The sequence below is a fragment of the Engystomops pustulosus genome, chromosome 4 (genome assembly GCF_040894005.1).
Source record: "Engystomops pustulosus chromosome 4, aEngPut4.maternal, whole genome shotgun sequence".
NCBI lineage: Eukaryota > Metazoa > Chordata > Amphibia > Anura > Leptodactylidae > Engystomops > Engystomops pustulosus.
The window spans coordinates 51709217-51723008 of record NC_092414.1 but is presented as its reverse complement, the minus strand read 5'-3'; the positions used below and the strand labels follow the sequence as shown (position 1 = coordinate 51723008).

Genomic DNA, 13792 nt, shown 5'->3' with positions numbered 1-13792 from the left:
GGCGATTACAAAGAGACAACTGTATGCGTCCAGCCATCCTAAGGTGCAGAAACTGACCCTGCTCCTGTTGAAGTTGATGGCACTGCAGTCCCTCCCTTTCCAAGTCATGGACTCTGCACCCTTCAGAGAACTAATGGCTTGTGCCGAACCGAGGTGGAGAGTTCCAAGCCAAAATTTCTTTTCCAAAAAGGCAGTGATGCTCCATTATACCACATGTGCAGGGCACAGCAGTGTCACGCAGTTCTACACCTGGTTTGCCTCGGCGAACAAAGTCACACAAGGGAGGAACTACTCTGTGTCATGCAAAAAGAAATCAATGTGTGGCTTTCTCCATAACAACTGCAAATTGGAACCATGGTGACAGACAATGGGAGGAACATGGTGTCCGCGCTGCACCAAGGAGGGATGGCCCATGCACCCTGCATGGCGCACGTGTTCAATCTGGTTGTCTAAAGGTTTCTGAGTTCTTCCACCAATCTGCAAGACATTCTAAAAATGTCCAGGAAACAGCACATGCACTTCATCTATTCTTACAATGCCAAGCACACCCCCCTCAAGTTGCAGCGGCAGAATGGCCTCCCCCAACACAGGCTGATATGCGTTGTTGCCACCCGTTGGAATTCCAGCCTCCATATTTTAGACTGTCTGTATGAACAGAGAAAAGCCTTTATTGAATTTTTGATGATGCAAGCGGACAGGAGTACTCCCCTGTGTAACTTTGATGTCAGCCACTGGCAGCTCATGCATGACACCTCCCATTTTCTCAGGCCCTTTGAAGAGGCCATGTTATTTGTCAGTCGCCTGGACTACAGGATGAATAATGTCATTCCACTGCTTCATGTCCTGGAACAGATGCTGCTAAATCTGTCTGGTCAGAGCACTGGAGAAGAGGTGACTAAATCTCATGGCCACAAGTCCAGTGGGGGCTAAACTGGAGGAGAACATTGGAGAGTCTGGTGAAATTAGTGTTTTTCCTACTAAGGTGACAGGAGAGGAATAGAAGGAGCATCCGGAGGAGGTAGAAGACGAGACACATGACCCAGAAGCACTGTGGCAGTATACAGTGGAGATGGAGACTGGGAGTCCCTCAGAGTCACTTGTGCAGATGGCCAGCAGCACGCTGCTTTGCCTTACTAATAGATACAGCTGAAAAGTTAACATCCGTGCCGAGAGGGAGGAACAACTGGCGTACTATAGAGAAATACTGTGCAGACAGTTGGTCGCTGTCTAAGTGCGCCATTGTCCATCCTCTTTCACGTCTGACCAGGGAATTCCTGGCAGTCATCGCTCACGTACTAGTGCTGCTGTGGGGAGATAGGGGGTAGGAGCAGTAGCAGCTCCGTCAGCAGCAGCTTAAGTCTGGAGTCCTTAATGAGCCGCTTCCTTCACCCGCCTAGTGAGGAGGATAGCTGCCAGCAGAAGGACATGGAGCAGATCCCGCACCAGCAGGTGTTGGCATACTTGGACAACACTCTACCACCCCAGGTAGAGGATCCCCTCGACTGCTGGGCAGCCAAACTTGATGTTTGGCCGTAACTTGCAGAGTTTGCAGAACAGAAGCTGTCCTGTCTCGCCAGTAATATGTCATCAGAGCCGGTGTTCAGTACGTCGGGGGCCATGCTTACTCCAAGGAGAACCCGCTGCTCCGGATGTGGAAACTTACCTTTGTCAAGATGAGTCAGGCGTGGATTGGCCAGGATTTTAAAACACCAATGTCTTATCTATCAGATTAGATCAGCTATGACACCTCCCCCAAATGTTGAAAAATTAGTCTAGATTCTAACTACCTGTCTCAGCCACTATTCTGATGCTGCCACCTGCCTGATGCCAGACATCTGCTGCCAGTTGCTCCATTTGCCACCCCCAACTTTACCAGCGACTGGAATTGTCACCCACCTCCATACTGTTGCTGCCGCCACCAGAATTTTTCATTGTGCCACTCTCTGGCCTCATGCTGCTGCTACTGCCCACCTACACACACTGTGATTGTGCCACTTTTACTTCCTGCTGTTGCTGCTGCCGACACCTCCACCCTTTGTCATTGTGCCACTCTGGCTACTCATGCTGCAGCCAACTGACCGCTGTCTCCCTGAAACAGCAAATGATTTCCATTATGCTGTTTTCATCCTCTACCACTCTATGACGTTGCCAATATGTTTAGTTTTCCCCTTCATTTCATCTGTCAGAAGGAATGAAAAGCTTCAGGATTGATTGCCAAAAGCAGGAGTGGATAGAGAAAACACAGTGCATGCAATTATCCCATTAACTGGTCATCTCTGTTTTGGATCAACTCCTGTTTGTTTTTGGCTTTAGCAATACTGATGGATTATTGACTGATTGAAAGCGGACATTGACGGATGAAAAGAAGGGCAAAATGATCAGTGACATCAATGCAAAATTACTGCCGACACCCTCTGCACTCTTTTGGGGGGTTTCTACATGTATCAGCTTTAACATTAACAGGTTATGTCTTAATCAATGGAATCATCTGATGTCAGTGTAAAAAGAGTGCACTCTGATGTTATAGTGAGATCTTGGCCCTCAGCTAAGTCCTTGTCAGGCTGCATTCCCGCTTCACTTATTTGGTGAAGTTGGCCTCTGTAAGTGCACATGGAATTGAATAGTGAAGTGATTCTAAGAGCCGCGGCTATCATGTGTGGTTCATACAAAAACACAGCATTCTTTGAAGACCAAACCGCGCTCCTTATGCATTTTTGGGCATGGCACAATGTTCTACAAGACACAACAAGCTCTCTGCAGCCAAGAAATATATGTTTTTTAACGTGATTCACCATGATTCGATTTGGGTCGAATCAAATTTTGTCGGAAAATTTGGTGAACTCGCGAATCGATTTTTTGAAAAATCTCTATCCATGATCTGTCATGAGAACAAGCTTATTAATATGAGGGGTTGCGTGACAGTCCCCACCGGTCACATATAAATGACCTATTGTATCCAGAGGATAGACTATCAATATGAAATAATGATCAACCTCTTTAAAAGTCACTAGAATCAAAGATTCTATTACACCAACTAAAAGACAAAGAATGTGTCTGTTTTAAGGAAATTGAAGTCAATGATGTGGAACAGCTATTCCCTAATTTTATTTTCTTCCTGTACAGTCACAAAATATGCTTTGTTAGCCAGTATAAATGTAACCCTTACAACAAAATTGAACATACAATATTTCTAATGCGCAGTATGAACTTTGTTTTTAGAGAGCACTCCCCCCCCCCCCCGCTGTCTATGAATTCTTGCTCCTTATTGATTTCAACATCATTGACTTAGAACAACTGCCAAACTTTTTTCAAGTCAGTCTAAAATGTGAATTCCTAATTGATGTCAATAAGTTCTTCGAGTTTTCTTTTCAAATGTAGCAATATTCATGAGATAGATTTAAGAGTTGGTACACGACAGAGTACCAATCAATATTAAGTAGAGAAATTTTGATCATTGCAACAGACCCAAGTTTCTAGTTATTAAGCTTTTCAACTGGGGACTAGCCTTGAAAAGAAATATGGCATATTGGAGAATTACCAAAATCTATAATTTTTAACCTATGAGCAAGAAGCCAATGATCTTGAAAAGGAGATGTACAAATAGATGACTTTTAAGAATTATGTAATAAGCACAAAATTAATAAACAGTCATGGTTAGTATATTTGTTCTATATGATCATTTTACATATTAATCTTCTATTAATCCATGGAAGGCTTGATGCTTCTAGGGGTCAGTGATCCTGTGTACACAATGACATGTTGCTTTGGCAACTTCACTGTGGTACTCCTTGCCACCTCAATAGTCTTCACTTGAAAAACATAAAGAGGCAAGTAAACCACAACAATTCTAGCTCAGCTGTTACTATTATTTAGCAGTATGTCGGCTCTATAATGACCAATGCATGAATATTTATAGCGGAGAGGGATAAGCCGTTTTGCTGACCCACAACAATTCAGAAGGCTGGTAAATGATGTTATAAACCTGTCCCAACCCTTTGGAGTGTCACATGATTGTGTTACCTGGAAGCTGAGCCACAGATATGGACAACACACGGATAACATCTGTGTTGCATCTGATTGATTTCACTTGCAAATAGACTTCTATGGAAGAGCAGAGCCAAAAACACAGCAAAGAATAGGATCTACTCTGAGTTTTTTCTCAGGGGCTCTAGGCTCATACTCTATGCTGTGGAAACTATGTCCATGTGTATGAGCCCATAGAAATACATGAGAACAAGAGCGAGGAGCAGAGACAGCAGCTAGCACACATAAGAAAAATACTGAATACAACAGAATTGTTTATTGTCGTTTCCTTGTTCTTCTCCTGTAACACAGCAGAGCAATGTAGCTATTAAGATGGATGTATAGATCCATAATCTGTACACATTAGGGGATATTTATCAGTGCTTGTATGCCAGTTTTCTGGTGAACAAGCCCTAAAATAATCACTATTGCTGCTAAAGGAATTGAGATTATTTCCTCCGTTCTGCCACTTAGCATGGAGAGGTGTGAAGAGGGTGCGGTTGGCAGTGGAGTGGGCTGGTATAGCCTGAACATAGAATTATACAGGTGAAGTGTACAGGGGAACTAGCGCGCAAAAGCAGGTAGAGGCCCCCACTGATTGTAGCCCATATAGGGTACACATTTAACATCTATGTAATAGGGAAGGCTTCCACCTAAGGCTGCATTCACACAGCCATTGTGGGAACATATATCTGGCTGCCATTTTGTGGCAAGATGTACGTCTGCATAGATGGCTCTGGTGACCCAGCTGCAGTACATTAACACACACACGTGTAGCAACGTACCATACACGGGAAAAAGATAGAGTATGCTCCATCTTTCCCTGTAAATAAGGCCGGGCAGCACTATTCCCTATGGAGAGGGGAATAGGCAGGCACCCCCTTAGCTAGTAATCCATGTGATAGGCAGGGTCCCCCCCTTAGTTGGTAATCCTTAAGATAGGCAGGCCCCCCCTTAGTCGGTAGTCCATGTATTAAGCAAGGCCTCCCTTGGTAATCTGTGTAATAAGCAGGGCCCCCTAAATCAGTAATCTATTTACTAAGTAGGGCCAACCAGTGGGGGCCCTTCTATGATCCGGCCCTGGCCACTGTTGCTGCTAATGCCAACCCCTTAGGAGTGACTTGGTGGGGGCCCTGGGAGCTCACCCTATAATCTGACCCTGATGACAATCGCATACACACAAGAGATCTGAGGCAAATAGGTCACATTTCACAAAATTGCTGTGGATTATGTGCAACATCCCTGCCAATGCAAGGCAGAGGAGTTGTTGCGAATAAGCCCCTCATATGTGTTTTCCCCTAATAGAGAGTCTGATCAGCTCCTATGCAGGAAACTACACATATAATTAGGTCATTGTGCAGCGGTAGATTCTGCCTGGATAGGCAAGGGTTAAATGTTATTCATGTTTTCATCCAATGATATGCCTCAATGCACTTAATTGTGAACTGGAGTGTAATTGGAGAGTGAGCCACCACCTAACCAGGAGGTGTAACAAAACCCCTGATCAGGAAAGTTCCAGAAGTGAGCAAGTCTTAGCATCTAGCTTCTGATTGAGAAGCACAACTACAGGGCTCGTGCTCTGACCACAGGTCTCCTAGGCCTCAGCAGCTCTATAGAGTGTCAGTCCACCTTCAGTGCTAACACTGAACCAGTCCAGGATAAAGATGAAGCTTCCTACCTTGGACACAGCTACATCCCAGCCTGTCCCTGCATCCAGGCTGGTGAACAGACTCCTGTGGTTCCCTCTCCAAGAGCACTCCCAGTATCCTACCTCTGTAAGGAATCGTTGGGCACATTGCCTGCTGTCGCTGTTGATTCAAATAAAGAACTGTAAGTTATTTTTGCACAATGTGGCCTCCGGCTGGTCCCTGCTATGGCTGTAACATCAAGGGTGCACCATCCATTTACCGGGGACACACACTACAGACACGAAAGGGCTTCCCCAGGGAGAATGAGTACCACAGCCTCTCCCTTTGTATCATTTCTTGCATACACCAGCTGCTGGAGACCTGCCAGGCTGTAGGACAGCCCTCCGGTCCCCATACCAAGCCACGTAACACTAGCGTGCCTAGGCCGCAACCGCCAGCCACTCCGGTATTCTGGGCCCCTGCTGCCTCCAGGCCCCAAGAAAAGGCTAGGCCCTGGTGGGGGCCGTTGCATATGGAACAGAAATAAACCTCTAATGTTGGAGCTTTCAGTACAAGCAGATGCAGCAGGATCAGGGTATTACAGTCAGTCACCTGCTGCTGATCCAGGGTCCACAGGACTCTTATGCTCTTTCTCATGTACTATTCTCATGTACTACTAAGTCCCTACTTACAAGATGAGCATACTTGTCCCTTGTCCCCAAGAGGTTACATAAATGTACTCACTTGTCCAATGCATTTCTTTCAGGTGCTCAATGAATAAACTGCACCTAAAACCACCTTGAAACTGAAAGCACGCCATTTTAACTAAGTCATTTAATTTGTCATAGTCATAGTCATTTTTTTATACCAATTCCCCCCCAAACAAACAATAGAATTATCTAGACTGCAGTATTTGCACTCCCTGCTCTTAGGTATTTATCTGCTGTGTGTCCTTCATCTGACAGCAAACATACTTGTAACTGTGTAACAAGAAAATGTAAGAGAAACAGAATTTGAGAATGTATTTCATATTGGGAACAATTTAAAAAAATGATCTGATTTTTTTTTATAAACAAGGGCCAGCAGAAAATGATCTTATTATTTGATTCACATGTACCTATTAGAATAATTGCATGTACTTTTTTTAATTCTAAACTATGTGGGACAGAAGTGGGAGAGAAGGTATAAATAACATTTTCTACTCCTATTCTTCAATTCATTCATATTTGGCTTTTAAAACCACATGCACAAACCTAAATGTGTAAATGCCCCCAAAGACACAGGACATTTCATTGATTTCCTGAGCAGTATTTACTATGTAAGTCCCCATTCCCGATAATGCACCTTATATTACCCAGATAGTACTATGTAATCATTAGGTGTCCAAATAAATCCCAGATAGTTAAACAGAAATCTACCACCAGAATCAAGTATTGCCCCCTCTGACAGGATTTGCTCTCATTTTAGCTTCTTATGATGTTCTTTTTACAAAAAAAAGGCTATTAATATATGCAAATGAGCCCGAGGGGCTCTGGATTCAATTAATAGCTATGGAGCCCAGAGCCCCTCAGGTTTATTTGCATCATTTTTAAAAACTTTAAAAGGGCATAAGAACCTAAAAGAAGAAGAATTTCTGCAAGAGGGGGCACAAACCTGTATGTCAATGTGCATGGTTTACAAACCTTGATCCTGGTGATAGATGTGCATTAAGGAGTTTTGCTTAGTCCTGTGCATCTCTCTTTAGGTTTCTGTTGCTTTGCCCCCCAGTTGTGGTATTAGATGTGCATGTTACATGTATAGTCCATCAGGACAGGTAGTGAGATATCACAGAATGGTATAACAGTCCCCGCTCTTCATTAGCAATGATGGTAACAAAGTTTACTGAGAACGGTGTAGTACATGTACAAATGTGATGCTCTATTTTACTGTATGATTGCAATCAGAACAACAGAAAATGTTGTCAGAAAATACAATAAGATTATACCCAAACAACACATAGGGTGTGGAAGACAATGATTTGCAGGCTTTCTTGAGGAACAGCAAAGGTTGAGCAACATTGTTTGCGCCTCACAATATAAAATCAGAGAATGTGTGCCAAACCTGTTTCTCAAGTTTACTACAAGGGAATATATGAGATAAACAGAAGATAAAATGTCACAACAACATGGACAAACAAAGAATTCGTACATTTTACTGTGCACCATAAATTCAACACTGACCTCGTATAGCCTTCAAGGATGAAATGAAGGCCTACTGTTGGTCTGTTAATAAGGTGAACATTTTTAAAGAAATATACTCCAAAATTATGATGCAATTTCCCCAAAAAAACAACTGTCTGACACCTTCTGCACACAAATGAGTGCAATATTGGGCTGCTCACAGAGGCCTATATGTCATCATCATGGGATGTCTTCTCATGCCCAAACTCGGGTAGGAATAGAACTTGCTCATATAGTTTGTAGCAGGGGCAGTCGGCACCATGGCTGTTTGTATGAGGCCCATGTACTTGAGGTCTAAGACAAGCAGTGAGTTATTTATCCTTGCAGACACATCAGTTTTTGGTCTTAATGTATTTAACATGTTGCAACTGCCATTTTGTGACATTTTTTGCTTTTTAGCCAACCCACTCCAATTATTACTTCAGACAACTAAGTCCAAATTTATTATGTGACTTCACATGTTGAAGACCAGACAGTATTCATTAATCTTTTTCCGACATGTACTAATATACATGACCAAGAACAGTTAGAACTCATTGTGGAAAATAAATCAAATAATTATATACAGACAGTGCCCCAGGTACATACAAGATAAGAACAAACCTATGGAACCCAAGTTGAATTTGTATATTTTATAATTGTAGATCCAGCCAAAAAATGTTTGGCCCCAGTGACAATTGGAGTTTCAAATTTTTTTTCTGTGAAAGGACCAAGGATTATCAATTGCTTCATTACAGACACTTTATAGCTGATCATTGTAGTCTGGGACTATGGTAAAGCATCCAGAGAGCTTCACCATAGGTCACAGTGGGGTCCATCTTTAAAGGAAACCTACCACTTGAAGTGGTAGGTGTAAGAAGGCAATACGGAGCCTATTTTTGTTAGTGTTTTAAACCGCTGTATCGCGGTTTAAAACACTTTTTAAACTTTATGGCCGAAGCTGCTTCGGCGCACGGAGGTACGCACTCGGCGCACCATGCGCGCGGCTCTCTAGAGTTTAAAAAGTGTTTTAAACCGCGATACAGCGGTTTAAAACACTAACAAAAATAAGCTCCGGCACCAGATCACCCTGAGCTGGTGCTCGGTATTGCCTTCTTACACCTACCACTTCAAGTGGTAGGTTTTCTTTAACTATGGGTTGTCTGTAAGTCGGGTGTCCTTATGTAGGGGACCGCCTGCACTGTATTAACAATGTCTCGTTATTATGTGACATCTGCCATCTGTGTGGTCAGTTTGAAGACATGATCTGCAATTTCAATTACATCAGTTTTAAAAGACATATTACTTTGTTCTAGAAACACCAATATAGATAAATAAGTTATTGGAAATATTGTAAAATTAGGGTATAGCGTCATGGGAAAAGATGGATTGTACACAACTAGAAAAATGCATTAAAAAGGGTTTTCCCACGAACTAAAGTTAGGCCCTATCCACAGTGGGGGTCTCAGTGTTGAGATCCACCCAGATCACGAGAACGAGGGGTCCATCACTGAGTTGGGTGATTTCCGTCAGCTCCATAGAGATTAATGGAGCAGAGCGGTCATGAGCGGCCATCTGCTCCTTTAGTCTGACGGAACGAACGGTTGGGGTCTCAGCACTGGGATGCCCACTGATCAGCAAGTTAGGCTCTATCCATGGGATAGAGCCTAACTTTAGTTCATGGGAAAACCCCTTTTTGATAAAGATAGATGATTTGCATTTTAAAATCAGAGAAATCATATAATACAGAGCTAAAACACATGAGTGGCAGCACTACTACTCACAAAATGTATCCAGAATTAGGCCATATCATGTATAATCATTAATAGGGCCTAAAAGGTTTTTGTATCTTTTGCATACATCATGCACCAATGAATGCCAGATACATAGCAATATTGTCATATTAGAGGAAATCTTGTGTCTAGCGGCCTTACAGATATAGGAGCTACATTTTCTCCATATCCATTTGAATGTTTTTGAAAGAAAAATTCTGATAATTCTTCAGTGAAAAGTTTAAACAGCATATAAACAGTATTCCCTTCCAAGCCTTTGTGGCTTGTGAGCTGTGACGGTTCACGCTATACAATGCAAATCTTCATCAAGCCAGGTATAATATTATTAGGAATACTTGAAAACGCAATTCAAACGCTGTGTGTAAACACGATATTATGGTAACTCCCCATGTATTAGATATGGATTTGACACATAGCAAAATCAACAGCTTTATAGAGTAGCATTGTAATGTGTGGGATTGATGACAATACCATACACACATTGGGAATATTTGATCTACAGCAAATAAGTGATATGTCACTTAATGTGGTATTCCCTCAAAGCTAAGATTCTTAAATATACTCAGGATAACACAAGAACACATTCTCTAATTCATTGTTATTAACAAAAATACAGAATTTCACAGATATAATTCCAACCTGTCTCTATCAGTGCTGATGTTTACAATTTTGGTTGTACCTGGATATGACCGTAAATCTTCTGACTATGGTCAGATTCTTCTCATGAATAGCTTCTCTTGTCTGCACAGTGCAGTGCTCTCTGCCTCCTGCCCCTCCCCCCTGCATTACAAGACCAGTTCAGATACAGGCACTTCCTACCAGCCAGTAGCAGTGTGCAGAGACTCAGTCTAAGGCTACTTCACACGAATGTGTGAAAACGGCCATATATACGGTTACCATACTTCCCCATTCTTTTCAATGGGCAATACAGACTTCCATTGAATGGCTGTATTGCGCACCATACCTTTTGAGCTATATAAAAATATAGAGCATGTCCCATTTTCTAATGTATTTGTGTCCGTACTTCCCATTGAAGTTAATGTGAATGTATAAAATATGGGTTTCATACGGGCTACATACGGTTGTGTCGTATGTGCAGTATCCAAAAACAATGGTAGGTGCATTCTGTCAGCCAGTCAATAGTCAGCCATCCATCATTTGCCAGCCCACCATATTTTATAAGTATAGAGTGCCATATGTGCGCATTACGGATAAAAAATATCACATATATGGATTCATACAGCACAGAAATACAGGACTGGAGAAACCACACCATTTCATCATCATCTCTGATCAGTCTCATCTCTCTTTTTCTATGTGTCATATAATAGTAGAAAGTTCAGAAGCTAACTAAAATGTGTAAATAAGTGTGTAAAAAAAAGTGTAGATAAACCCTTAATCATGACAATCTAAGCACATTGTCAGCACACAGCATTTCATAGTAGATGGTTTCCGCTCACAATTTTACACTGACCATCACTGAGTAATAGGAGCTAAAACGGAGTAAAATTGTAAAGTAAGGGGTAAAAATTATCTTTATTGTGTAAACATCACTAGAGGATTAACATTTGAAAACTTTCTTTCATGGACAAACTCCTTTAATGCTGCAGATCCAGGTGCGGAAACCAACATGCGCAAATCAAGACATTAGAGATGTTCCAATTTCTGCTGGTTTTTGATGCTGTAGCTGCAGGATTCTGAATCCATTCTGCAATATGTGCAGATACATTAGAGGTGCTTTATAGGGAAAGTTCAAAGTTATTTTTTGGAGCTATGCTGCATCTCCCAAAATACGGAAGGACATCATTGAGATCCTGTCATGAGATAACAGCTTGGTAGCAGACTGTGGGCCTAAATCTTTAGGACAGATTCCCTTTAAGGGGATTTTCAGTAAAAACAAAATTTTCCCTGAGCAGGAATAACTTCCTCCAAATGTGTTTTATTGCAATTTGAACTGAATGACTCACTTTTGAATGTAATATGCATCGGTTTTTATGGATGTGATCCTGCTTAAAGGCGTTTATAATGGTGGGTTGTGCTCAAACACGGTCTATGAATGTCAACCTGTGAAGATTAGCTTTAAAGCAGAATTGTGAGCAGGGAGGTGGAAATTCTATACTGTATGTTTGGAACTATTTAGAATCCAAAGCATCACATAAAGTAGATTAAACCTTAAAATAGCATGTTACTGGATGCCTAGGTTCAATATGGAAAAGTCCATAATATGTCCTACAAAATTACATAAAACTGTTTACAGTCACATAAAACATTATTTTCAGAACAAAAGTTGCTAAACCTATTATTATGTGTACTGAAATGCTCTAATCCAGCACTTTTATAATTATTTTCCTTCCTCTGCTGACTTTCCCACCTAGACATTCAACAGCAGCTTTGCAGAGACTAGAGGCTTATTCACACCATCATATATTTGGTGAGTGTATGCAACATTCTGCACACAGGCTCATGCCTACCACAGCAGTTATGGCAGTTGCATCTGCTTATTTGCCCCACATTTTTAACTTTTTCTGTGAAAGGAAGCCAACTCACTCCACGTTTCACTAGAAAACTTTGTGGTAGACAAATTTACGAAGGGAGACTTTTCAAAAGTTTTAAATTTAGGTGCAGTGCGACAAATTTGTGGCTTTTTTTCTTCTCTAGACATTACTGCCTCAAAATTGCCAAAATTAAAACAAATTAATCACAATGTCTTAGCCTCTATAAGGAATCTAAAGTGTAAAAGGCATCCATAGAGTTCTTAAGAAAAGCAAAGAAAATAAAAGTGTGTTTTTTTCTGCAATGCACACAACTGTTTTTCAGCACAAACAATCTACAAAGGAAGTAGAACTCACTGGTTCAGTTTTAGTGATTTATTCCAGTTTTTCCGGGAATAGAAGCGCGCACTACTTTAGTCTGTATTGTCAATGAAAGCCCAGAGACTTGTTTAGGGAGGAACAAACACAAAACACCAAATTGTCTGTTTGTTGCTAATACAAAGTGAAAAAGCCCACAAAGCGATCCTGCTGTATCCGTCCCTTCACTAACCAGACCATTCATACAACAACCTGCCATGGTTTCGGGTTCCCCACACAATTCTTCTGACCTGCAGGTTACAACTCCCTGAATATTCTCAAAGCACTGAAGACAACAATAATCCCAGGCAAGGAGTTCACTTTTGAGCAGTTTCGATGTGTAACCCTCCTCATACACAGGACTGTGAGCAGGACTCAGCTTGCCATAGACAGTCACGTGATCCGCTCACCTGCACACACCTGAGGACTTGCATCCAATATAGACGTCTGCGATTTACAAGTTTTATCAAGCGCCGTAAATTCACATACTGTAACATTTAAGGGACTTACTGTTACTGAAGACAAGGCCTCCTCTTTCCCAAGCACATCCACAGCTTGAAACAACAGAACTTCTGGGACAGGTTACATTGAAAGTTTAGTATCCAAGTCACTCCCACATACCCTGCATTACTGGGAGAAGAAGTCAATCTCCATAGCACTGACTATTAAGATAAGAAGCTTTTTAGCCACACCTAGTCCTCTCCAGCTTCTCACCAAAGTTTCTAGACAGTCTGTATAATCCCAGTGTGGGCAGTCTTCAGTGACCCAATGAATTCCTCACAGTTCACACAGATCTGCATTGTGCTCCCTGAGTGTACAAACACTTTGCACATGGGTCCTATTAACCACATGAATGCCAGTAATGTATAGAATGGACCGTGACAGTTTAGGGACAAAGATTTTATGTTAAAAATAATGCATGACACTAACAACTCTTGTATATTTATAAAAGTGTCAGAGGTGAAATATTTGAGTAAAACAGTAGCTGCTGCAGTTCTGTGACACCCATACATGATGCAGAGCCTCCCTCACATTACCCCTCCCAGTGTTCTCCTTCCCTCCCAATACTATAGTAAAAAATAGCATAGCACAAAACACACACACACACATGTATATAAATCTGTAACACATACATTCCATACATTCAATCTGCAAACAAAACCTCTGCTCTCGGTATCTGGCTTAGGTAAGCCTCCTATTGAAAAGTGATTTGGACGCACATGATACAGTCACATCTACAATGTCCCAACATTCGGCTATCCTTCAGCAGCAGGGTGCATGCTTGTCCTGCCCCTCCATCC

At 41.8% G+C, this 13792-nt stretch overlaps 1 protein-coding gene across 2 annotated transcripts in view; it reads right to left on the bottom strand.

Moving 5' to 3' along the window:
• Positions 1–13267, bottom strand: part of ATP10B (ATPase phospholipid transporting 10B (putative)) — a 326471-nt gene extending 313204 nt beyond the window's left edge. For both annotated transcript variants that reach the window (XM_072145901.1, XM_072145903.1), the window contains exon 1: positions 13002–13267. The gene's annotated coding sequence lies outside the window, so the exon portion shown is untranslated. The remainder of the gene's footprint in view (positions 1–13001) is intronic.
• Positions 13268–13792: the final 525 nt, after the last annotated feature.